General features: G+C 46.0%; 1 long non-coding RNA gene across 1 annotated transcript in view; it reads left to right on the top strand.

Moving 5' to 3' along the window:
* The first annotated feature begins 84 nt into the window (after positions 1 to 84).
* The window catches only part of LOC117369025, a 39,923-nt gene continuing 27,980 nt past the window's right edge, over positions 85 to 12,027 (top strand). Inside the window, exon 1 of the long non-coding RNA XR_004541066.1 lies at positions 85 to 252. This is a non-coding gene — a long non-coding RNA (uncharacterized LOC117369025). The remainder of the gene's footprint in view (positions 253 to 12,027) is intronic.

Here is a 12,027-nt window from a genome sequence, read left to right as displayed (position 1 = left end):
CTTCTCACACACCGACTCAAAGTACAGAGGCAGGAGAGCGTGAGCAAGGGAGAGCAACAAAAGTGTGCTGGGGTAAGAGAGGAAGAGACAGCACCGATGTGTGCAGGGGTAAGGGAGGGAGGAGAGCAGCAAAGTGTGCAGGCGTGAGAGAGAGAAAGCAAGCAAGAGGAAAGCAGCAAAGTGTGCAAGGGTAAGGAAGGAGAACACCACCGCAGTGCCGAGTTAATGGAGAAAACACAAATGTTTGCAGAGGTAAGAGAGAGAACACAATGTGTGCAGGGGTGAGAGAGGAAGAAGAGCAGCAAAGTGTGCAGGAGTGCAAGAGGGAGAAAGAATACCAATGTGTGGAGGAGTGAGAGAGAACACTGTAGAAGTAAAGGAGGGAGGAAGGCAGGAAAGTGTGCAGGAGTAAGAGAGAACAATAACATTTGCAGGGGTAAGGGAGGAGAGCAACAATGTGAGTAGAGGTAAGGGGGGAAACACCAATGTGTGCAGGGCAGGGGTCTCAAAGTCCATCCTCGAGGGCCGCAATCCAGTTGGGTTTTCAGGATTCCCCCAAATGAATATGCATGAGATCTATGTGCATGCACTGCTTTCAATGCATATTCATTGGGGAAATCCTGAAAACCCGACTGGATTGTGGCCCTCAAGGAGGGACTTTGAGATCCCTGGTGTAGGGGTAAGAGAGAGAACATCAACATCAGTGAGTGTAAGGGTAAGAGAGGGGAGGCTGAGAGCAACAATGCAGGTAGGAGGGAGGGAGGGTTGGAGGACAACTGCAATGAATGCAGATGGAAGGGAGGAGAGGAACAGAGACTGACTGAAATCAGGATTAGCAGTTTTAGCCAAAATCAAAATAGCAATCAAAATTTGCAATTCAGCTAAAACTGACCCCCCCCCCTTTCACAATCACTCTTGCTGCAACCTCCCAGCTCCCCCCCCCTGTAATTAGTGTCTCAGTACTCCCTTTCTTATTTCCCACCACCCACCCGAAGGTCCTCCCTGGGTCTACCTTTAAAGCTTCTGGTGATCTAGTGGGTCTTCAGAGCAAGAGCGATACCCAGTTGCTCTTGCCCCTGCCAGTTCTGCAGCAGCCATGCAAGACTGCCACAAGAGATTCTGGCACTCATCTTGGAGATTGGAAGCAGCATAAGCAGGAGCAAGCTTCGGTTTGCTCCTGCTTAGGCCGTTTCCAATCTCAAAATAGCCACCGGGACCTCCTGCAGCAGTCTCGGCAGCCATTTGGCTGCGGAAACGGCGGAGGCAAGAGTGACGCGATGGCTCTTGCCCTGAGACCCACTAAACCACAAGGAAGTTTAAAGGTAAGCCAAGGGAGGACCTTTGGGTGGTGGTGGGGCCGAAAGTGATCACAAGGGAGGAGGGAGGTGAAAGGTGGAGAGTGATCACAGGGAAGAGGAGAGTTTGGTTTTAGCTGAAACCCATATTGCAAGTTGCTTTCAATGCTGAAAACCAAAATTCGGTTGGGCTCTGCAACAAAGTGGGAAAGGGGGAAGGGCCTCAAAGTGTGCAGAGGTTAAAAAGAGCAAGGGAGGACAACTGCAATGTGTGAAAGCCTTGGATAAGGGAGGACAGCACCAATGCATGCAGGGATCAAGGAGGGAGGAGAATAGCAATAGTGCAGGGACAATAGGGAGAACTTCAGCAGGGGTAAAAGAGTAGGAGAAAAGATTTGCAATGTATATAAGGAAGGGTAAGAGTGAGTAAGAGAGGAGAGCTACAATGTGTACACAGGTAGGAGGGGAGGGGAGCTACTTATCCTTCCCCCGGCCTAAACCTACCTCTACCCTCCCCCCACCCTCTATCTCAGTAGGTAACACTTTCAATCTCCGTCTTACCAGCTCGCAACCTTGGGGTCATCTTTGACTCCTCTCTCTCTTTCTCTGCACAAATCCAACAGACCACCTAAACCTGTCGTTTCTTTCTCTACAGCAACTCCAAAGTCTGACCCCTCCTCTCTGAGAGTACTACCAATGCCCTTGTTACCTCTTACCTAGATTACTGCAACTTGCTTTTCACAAGTCTTCCACGTGACCATCTCACTCCCCTTCAATCTGTTTAAAATTCTGCTGCACGGCTTATATTCCACCAGAGTGGCTATGCTCACATTGCCCCTCTCCTCAAGTCATTTCATTGGCTCCCTATCCATTCCCGCATATACTGTAGTTCAAATTCCTCTTATTGAATTACAAGTGTATTTACTTTGCAGCTCCTCAATATCTCTCCTCTCTTATCTTTCCCTATAATGCACCCTGGAACTCCATCAGGCAAGTCTCTTTTATCTGTACACTTCTCCTTTACTGCCAACTCCAAACTATGTTCCTTCTTCCTTGCTTCACCATGCACCTGGAAGGGACTGCCTGAGTCAATATGTCAAGCTCCATCCCTGGCATTATTCAAATCCAGACTAAAAACCCACCTTTTGGAGGCTGCGTTTAACTTCTAACCCCCATTCACAGTAAAGTAACCATGCCTGAGAAACTCCCTAACCCCCTACTTGTCCTGTTGGTCTGTTCTTTAGATTGTAAGCTCTACTGATCAGGGACTGTCTCTGGAATGTTTTAATGAGCGTTGCTTATGTCTAATAGCTACCCCCCAAAAAATAAACCAATGCTTGGAGGGGTAAGAAAGAGGAAAGGAGGAGACCAGCAATGCATGGGGTAAGAGAATGAGGGGGAAAGAGAGGGCAAGGGAATTGAGCAGTAATATGTGCAGGGATGCATGAGAGGAAGGAAGGAGGGCAGCAATGCATTGAGGGGTTAATAGAGCAAGAAAATAGAGTAGCACACTGAGCTGGATTTAGGAAGCTTGGAGGAGGAGAGTGGCATTATGTGCCGTGGTAAGAGAGAGGGAGGGGTAAGAGAAGGATGAGTAAGAGCAGAAACATGCAGGGATAAGAGAGAGTGTGTGCAGGGCTCAATGAGCGAGGGCTGATAGGAGTAATGCATGCAGGCCCAGCTGAATCTGTGGACCAGGTGAGGCACTGGCCCAGGGCACCAGTGATAAAGGGCGCTAGAATCTTCCCCTTTTTGTTCTCTACTGCTTTGAGTAGATGAGTCCAGAAATTCCCAGACATAAAGTGACACCAGCTCTCCCCAGGTCTTTTACAGATCTATCAGCCCTGTTCATACCACTGCCCTCTGAAATTATCCTATGTATGTTCCACTTTCATACAGGATTGGCCTCCACCACCTCTGCCTTTAGGCCAGGGATCTCAAAGTCCCTCCTTAAGGGTCGCAATCCAGTCGGGTTTTCAGGATTTCCCCAATGAATATGCATTGAAAGCAGTGCATGCACATAGATCTCATGCATATTCTTTGGGGAAATCCTGAAAACCCGACTGGATTGTGGCCCTCGAGGAGGACTTTGAGATCCCTGCTTTAGGCTGTCCTTTCCATGTTTCTTTAGTACAAGTCCCAGGCCTCTTCCTATGTCTTACTCAGGGAAGGGGAATGGGGACTCGTATCCTGCCTTTATGTGGCTTTGGCATTCAAAGTGGTGGGCACTGGAGGATTGCGTGACTTGCCCAGGGTCATAAGGAGTAGCACTGGGATTTGACCTTACAACCTCTGGGTGCAGAGGCAGCAGCTCTACCAGTGAGACACACCTTCTTCCTGCTGCAGAGACTGGTAATAATGCAGCTGCCACCGAACATAGGACTCCTTTTACTAAACCGCAGAAGAGCCTCTTACTGCAGGCTGGCGAATTAAATGCTCCGACACTCATTTAAATTCTCGCCAGCCCGCTGTAAGAAGCTCTTCTACCCAGTTATAGTGAAGCTGTTGTCTGAAATACCCCATCATCCTGCGCTTGTGGTATTCAGCTTATAGCCATTGAGCTTGCTCCATCCTTCTTGGAGGCTGATGCAGCCATACTGCCACTCTGCCTGTTGCATGTATTTCCTCTTGTTGGCTTTCAAAAGTTTCTGTGAAAACAGTTAAGCTCTCTCATTCATTTCTTCTGTTACCCCCAACTGCCCCTATAGCTGTGTACTCTCTCCCAAGCACATTTTAATTCTAACATGAATCTGGTTATTGTTAGTCCAGCCATCGACTAGCCCAGGGGGTGAGCAACACCAGTCCTCGAGGGCTGGAATCCAGTCGGGTTTTCATGATTTCCCCAATGAATATGCATTGAAAGCAGTGCAAGCAAATAGATCCCATGAATATTCATTGAGGAAATCCTGACTGGATTCCGGCCCTCGAAGACTGGAGTTGCCCACCCCTGTACTAGCCTGTCATTACAACTATTTTTTCATGTTTCTTTTGCACTGTTTATTCTAATAACTTCATTCCCTGACCCTTTGCGCCTAGAAGTCGCAAGATTGTTGGCGGTATATAAGAATAAAGTTATTATTATTATTATTATTATTGTTTTAGACATTTGTTTTCTGTAGAAAACTTCACCCTCCTTAATTTATGAAAATCTGTGAAATATATGTTCACATCATGTCTTTCTCTTTTTCTTGTCCGGCAGGTGCATTTTTAGGATATTAAACCTTTCTTGATAAAGTTGGTACTGCCCTTTCTGAACCCCTTCCATCGTGTCTGTCTTTATAAGAGTGCTGTCTGTAGATAGAAAGATTTAGGGTGATAATAGAGGTGCAAGTTAGGTATGGAGGAGGGCACGCCAAAGCAGAATTTCTGCACATCATGCCCACACACTGTCGTCGTCCCCCCCATTTTAAAATTAGCAATGTAAGATACTAGTGCTTCCACCAGGATATACTGGACTTCAAACGCTGCTACCAAGGATAATATGAGAACATGATGGGAGGCTATATCTGGGGGCTGATTTCGTGAAAGTGACTTAATAATTTCAGATCTCAAATTCTAAATCGTCTGTGGTCATCTTTGTATGACTTCAGTATAAATACATGTTAATTATGATTCATATATTGCTTGTTATGACTTTATAAGAATGAAAAGATCAAAATTATGCATTTAAAAATTTTAAATACTGTAGGTAAATCTCTAAGGGCCTCTTTTACAAAGCTGCACAGCAACAGCCCCGAAGCCCTTTAAATCTCTATGGGGATTTGGGGCCGTTACCGCAGCGGCCCGCGCTAAACGGCTTCGTAAAAGAGGCCCTAAATTTGACTATCCTGGTCACAAAAGCAAAGTTTTATGAAAATAAGACATTTTTTTAATACTTCTTAGGCATAAGAACATAAGAATTGCCGCTGCTGGGTCAGACCAGTGGTCCATCGTACCCAGCAGTCCGCTCACACGGCGGCCCTCTGGTCAAAGACCAGCGCCGTAACTGAGACTAGCCCTACCTGAGTACGTTCCGGTTCAGCAGGAACTTGTCTAACTTTGTCTTGAATCCCTGGAGGGTGTTTTCCCCTATGACAAACTCCGGAATAGCGTTCCAGTTTTCTACCACTCTCTGGGTGAAGAAGAACTTCCTTACGTTCGTACGGAATCTATCCCCTTTCAATTTTAGAGAGTGCCCTCTCGTTCTCCCTATTTTGGAGAGGGTGAACAACCTGTCCTTATCTACCAAGTCTATCCCCTTCAGTACCTTGAATGTTTGAATGAGCAATTAGGAAATTACATTTACTCCCCAGGAACAAAAATTGTTAACACCTTAGGAACAATGCACCCTCCTTCCACTGCCAAGCACCGTTTACATCAGATGGGGTTCTGTTCCTGTCGTGACTATCATAGTAACATAGTAGATGACGGCAGATAAAGACCCGAATGGTCCATCCAGTCTGCCCAACCTGATTCAATTTAAATTATTATTTTATTTTTTTTCTTCTTAGCTATTTCTGGGCGAGAATCCAAAGCTTTACCCGGTACTGTGCTTGGGTTCCAACTGCCGAAATCTCTGTTAAGACTTACTCCAGCCCATCTACACCCTCCCAGCCATTGAAGTCCTCCCCTGCCCATTCTCCTCCAAACAGCCATGCACAGACACAGACCGTACAAGTCTGCCCAGTAACTGGCCTAGTTCAATCTTTAATATTATTTTCTGATTCTAAATCTTCTGTGTTCATCCCATGCTTCTTTGAACTCAGTCACAGTTTTACTCTCCACCACCTCTCTCGGGAGCGCATTCCAGGCATCCACCACCCTCTCCGTAAAGTAGAATTTCCTAACATTGCCCCTGAATCTACCACCCCTCAACCTCAAATTATGTCCTCTGGTTTTACCATTTTCCTTTCTCTGGAAAAGATTTTGTTCTACGTTAATACCCTTTAAGTATTTGAACGTCTGAATCATATCTCCCCTGTCTCTCCTTTCCTCTAGGGTATACATATTCAGGGCTTCCAGTCTCTCCTCATACGTCTTCTGGCGCAAGCCTCCTATCATTTTCGTCGCCCTCCTCTGGACCGCCTCAAGTCTTCTTACGTCTTTCGCCAGATAAGGTCTCCAAAACTGAACACAATACTCCAAGTGGGGCCTCACCAATGACCTGTACAGGGTCAGTTGTGGAGACCAGCAGCCTTGAACAATTTTTATTTTGGGTGCCTGTGTCCTACTTTGAAATAGGTCTGGACACTTTGCACAATAAACCAAGACCCTGGAAAACATTCAAAGCCTATTTAGCAAAGTTACCAAACCATGGCAGCTCTAACTCATGTATGAAAAGACAGTGCTATCAATATTACACTGGGATCCAGAGCACCAATATATCTACTACAGTGAACCTAGAACAAGCAGGACTGTTACATATTCCCTCAGAGATACTACATGCTAGAAGAACACAAACAGACCTTCTACTTGATGCAGAATAGGAAACCACAAAAAAAAAAAAAAGCACACAAAACCTGAAATTGAGACCCCCAAGAAAACCAGACTCTACAAGCACTGCAATACTGGTGAAAGAGAAACAGAAATAAATTTTCTCTTGTATTCTGCAAAATACAAAAATAGAAAAGGTGCATATTTCCTCAAAGTAAACACATTCCAATCCTTAAAAGTATTAAATAATATTGTTCTTTTATACCTTTGTTGTCTAGGCATTTTGGTTTTCTAATTGGGCTGATCTCAATCTCTTTTCCACTTTCCTTGTGTCAAACTTCTCCTAAATTATTTTCTAGGTTTGCCTTTCCATTTCTTCTCTCTTCTATTGTATTTTTTCCTTCTGTTTCTACATCTAGCACTGATCTTTCTGTTTGTTTCTTCACTTTTCTCTCCTCTGCCTTTATATCCATCCATATGTGATTTTACTCCTCATTCTCACTTTATTTCACTCACTAGTTCTTAGCCTCCTCTTTACCTTTCATCCACCTACCAGCTTTTCCCATCTCCCTCTCAAACCTTCTCCAGCTCTTCCATTGCTCATTGACTCTCTCTCCTTCCAGGCTTCTAGCCTCCTATATCTTTAGCCCACTCTAGGGCAATATTTCCTTCCTCTGTACTCACCCTCTCAGCCCTCACCTACCCTCTACTGCATTTCATCCCCACACCAGCCCCTACTCCATCTTCTCTCTTTGCTTTCCTTGTCTCAGAGCTATTCTTCTGTCTCTTACCTACTATCCCATCTCCTATTGCTTATCTTTCATCATCTTTTTAACCTCATTTTCACTCTCACTCAAACCCTTCAAGACCAATCCCTTTTCTCTCTCTCTCAAAATCATTCACATGATGTCTCAATTAGAGAATAACATGGGGAAAAAATCTGTCCCCGTCACAGCCCCGTCACCGGACCACCTTCCCCTTACCTCCCCATCCCCGCCGTCCCCTTCACCGCCCCGTCCCTGCAGCATCCACCCTTTCCTCTCGCCACCTCACCGCCCTTCAGCGGCCTGAGAATCTCCCTCCCTCCCCCTTACCTTTGCGGCGTAAAGAAACTTAAGGGAGGGGAGGCGCGCAGTCACTTCCCTCCTCCCTACCTCCGGCCAAATCTATCTCCCTCCCTCCCCCTTACCTTCGCAGCACTTTAGAAAAGAAACTGATGCCGGCGAAGCCTGCCTGTGCCGCCCTGCAGTCGCGTGTGTGTGAGCGGAAGCTTCTCCTCTAATAATTGTCATTTTATAAACACAAATAAAATTTTATAAACACAAATAAAACAGAGCAAGGTTCAACAAAACCCATCTCCCCTCCCTTTCACAAATATCTCCTTCACTATTGTGAAAATTGAACAAACCAAATTACTATAGAATGCTACATAGAAAAATCAAGCTAACAGAATACTTTAGTCACACATGGCAAGAATAATGTTAGGGGAGTGCAACTAGGGCAACTGCTCCCTGGTCAGAGAGAGAGCCCTAAGCCAGCTGGAAGCTAAAGAACCTGGATTTTGCGGTCCCCAGTTATGTCTAATACCAGCTCTAGCAGGATACATATTTCAAATCTGAAATATTCTAATCACAAAATATAAAATAATTTTTTTTTTTCTTTTTGATGTCTGGTAATCTTATTCTTCAAATCACATTGGTCTCAGGCTTTGGTTTTAGGTTCCTTCTGTCTTCATCGTGGCATGGCTGGCTCCTGAAGGTAAAATAGGCGTAAGAGGAGCTGGGGAGAAGATGACACGGGCGCAATATTTTTTACCACAGGAGTAAGATTTTTCACTGCTCCCACGGGCAGTAAAAGGTCTTGTCCCCATTCCTGCGGGGCGGTGAAAGGTCTTGTCCCCATTCCTATGGTAAACCAGTTGCAAATGTCTCCATTCCTGCAGTTTACTGCGGTAAACGGTCCCTGTGTCATTCTCTAATCTCAGTCTCTTCCCACCCTTGGTGCAGGAGCTCAAGCTTACCCAAAATTGGTGCTCCCTTGGGGTGGCTGGTAGGGATCCCCAAGCCTGCAATCAAAAACTTCCTACCAGGCAGAACTCTTCCAACCACTGCAGCCCACTCCCCCTTCATGCTTATTTTTCCACATGAAAACTGAGTATGTACAGGGGCAATGGCTTGGGGACATTGCTGCCAACTGTCCAGTTAAAAGAATTCTAGCCAGGAAGAAGTCTCTGCCAACTTTGGAGAAGCAAGGAGAGTGAGCAAGGTATGGGTGGAGACAAAATTTTGTACTTGTACATGCTAAATTAGCCGACTGGCCATTGCTCCCCACAATTTATCCCCTTTCTCTTACCCCCATTTTACCCCCTCACTCATACCCCAAACCACCATTGCACCCCCACTGATATGAAGGGGGTGCCAAAACGTTTTCATCCCAATCAATTTCTTAAATTCTGAGCGTTACTTTGCCATTGTAGCTGAAAAGAGTGTTATTTTATTTTGCAAAGTGCCAATTTACAGAATCGTAATGCCTTGTTTTGACATTATTTCAGAGCATTGATTGAACCACATCAACAAAAAGTATGGAATTTTCAAGTGTGGAACTCTGAACTGTCATGAAGTTCCTATTCCTGCAAAAAAAAAAAAAAAAAGCAAAAAACGCCAAAGGAAATCCATAAATGTATGATGCAAACATTGAATGACAAATGCCCATCAGTCTCCACAGTGAAAGAAGTAGTGTGCAAACTTTAAGCTTGGAGATTTTTAGACCAAAGATGCAGCAAGGTCTGGGAGGCCTCAAATGGTGTCAGCTCCTGAAATTGTTGATCATGTCCATGACCTGATTTTGGCAGATCGGCGAATATTGACTAAAACAATTGCTGAGACTCTATAGATATCCAGGGAACGTGCTAGATGTATAATCCACAAGCAGCTGCGTATGCCCAAATGTTTGAATGCTGATGGGAATCAATGTAGAGTGGACACTTCCAAGTTGATTTTGCAGCATTTTCAGCAAGCTTGTGTCAACTCTTTGGAATGACTAGTTAATGTTGATGGAACATGGTTACACCACTATGATCCTGAGACAAAAGAACAGTCCATGCAATGGTGGCACTCAGGTCCTCCAAGGCCAAGGAAATTCAAGACTTAAAAGTCAGCAGGAAAGGTCATTAGAAAGAGAGACACCCATAGTAAGGAGGACCGCAACAACTGCGCTGAATTTCAAGAAAGGGAACTATGTTGCTATGAGGGAAATGGTGGGGAGGAAGCTCAGAAACATCTTTAGGATGGAGACTGTGGGAAGCGCCTGGACCCTATTCAGGGACACCCTGCAGGAAGCACAGAGAATGTACGTCCCCAATTTCAGGAAAGGCTGCAAGAACAAGCGATCAAAGGACCCGGTTTGGATGTCAACAGAAGTAAAGAGGGCGATAAAGGACAAAAAGGTATCCTTCCGGAGATGGAAAAAGGACCCAACGGAGGAAAATCACCAGGCGCACAGGAAATGCCAAAAGGAATGCCACCGGGAGGTTAGAAAAGCAAAAGGGGAATACGAAGAGGGGCTGGCCAGAGAGGCGAAAAACTTCAAGGCATTCTTCAGTTACGTTAAGGGGAAGCGACCAGCGAGAGAGGAGGTGGGGCCGTTGGACGATGGGGATAGGAAGGGAGTGATTAAGGAGGATAAAGAGGTAGCTGAGAGGTTGAACACGTTCTTCTCGTCGGTTTTCACGAGCGAAGACACATCTAATATACCGGACTCAGAGGAGCTCATGAGTGGGGAACAGGCTGAAAAATTGGATCACATAGAGGTAAGTAAGGAGGATGTCCTCAAACAGATAGACAGGCTAAAATGCGGCAAATCACCGGGCCCGGACGGGATCCACCCAAGGGTTCTGAAGGAACTAAGACAAGAAATAGCGGGCACAATCCAGCATGTTTGCAACCTATCCTTGAAAACTGGTGATGTACCAGAGGACTGGAAATTGGCGAATGTCACACCTATCTTCAAGAAGGGATCGAGGGGTGACCCCGGGAACTACAGGCCGGTGAGCCTGACTTCAATTATAGGGAAGATGGTGGAAGCTATGATCAAGGACGGCATTTGCGAGCACATCGAGAAGAATGACCTATTGAGAACAAGCCAGCACGGATTCTGTAAGGGAAGGTCGTGCCTAACGAACCTTCTGTACTTCTTTGAGGGAATAAGCAGTCGGGTGGACAATGGGGAACCCATAGACATCATTTACCTCAATTTTCAAAAGGCTTTCAACAAGGTGCCACATGAAAGGCTGCTTAAGAAGCTGTGGAACCACGGGGTGGGAGGGGATGTGCACAGATGGATCAAGCACTGGTTGTCGGGCAGACTGCAGAGGGTCGGAGTAAAGAGTCAATATTCTGACTGGCGGGGAGTCACAAGCGGTGTGCCACAGGGGTCGGTGCTGGGGCCGTTACTCTTTAACATATTTATCAATGACCTGGAAAAGGAGGCAAAGTGCGAGGTTATAAAATTTGCAGACGATACCAAACTGTGCGGCAGAGTTAGGACCAGGGAGGAGTGTGAGGACCTACAAAGAGACCTGGACAAGCTGGAAGACTGGGCAAACAAATGGCAAATGCGCTTTAACGTGGACAAATGCAAGGTCATGCATATAGGGAAAAAGAACCCGTTGTTCAACTACAAATTGGGGGGGTATTGTTGGGAGACAGCAGACTTGAGAGAGACTTTGGTGTGCTGGTGGATGCATCACTGAAGCCATCTGCACAGTGCGCAGCAGCCTCGAAAAAAGCCAACAGGATGCTTGGCATCATAAAGAAGGGCATAACAACCAGAACACGGGAAGTCATCATGCCATTGTATCGAGCGATGGTGCGTCCACATCTGGAATACTGCGTTCAGTATTGGTCGCCGCACCTCAAGAAGGACATGGCGGTACTTGAGAGAGTCCAAAGGAGAGCAACGAAAATGGTAAAAGGGCTGGAACACTGCCCATACGACGAGAGGTTGGATAGGCTGGGGCTCTTCTCTCTGGAGAAAAGGAGGCTCAGGGGAGATATGATAGAGACCTTCAAGATCATGAGGGGCATAGAGAGGGTGGATAGGGACAGATTCTTCAGACTGAAGGGGACAGCAAATACGAGGGGGCATTCGGAGAAACTGAAGGGAGATAGGTTCAAAACAAACGCAAGGAAGTTTTTTTTCACCCAAAGGGTCGTGGACACTTGGAATGCGCTACCGGAGGAAGTGATCAGGCAGAGTACGGTACAGGGATTCAAACAGGGATTGGACGGATTCCTGAAGGATAAAGGGATCATGGGATACT

The sequence above is a fragment of the Geotrypetes seraphini genome, chromosome 11 (genome assembly GCF_902459505.1).
Source record: "Geotrypetes seraphini chromosome 11, aGeoSer1.1, whole genome shotgun sequence".
Classification (NCBI taxonomy): domain Eukaryota; kingdom Metazoa; phylum Chordata; class Amphibia; order Gymnophiona; family Dermophiidae; genus Geotrypetes; species Geotrypetes seraphini.
This window is presented reverse-complemented; position numbering and strand designations above follow the sequence as displayed.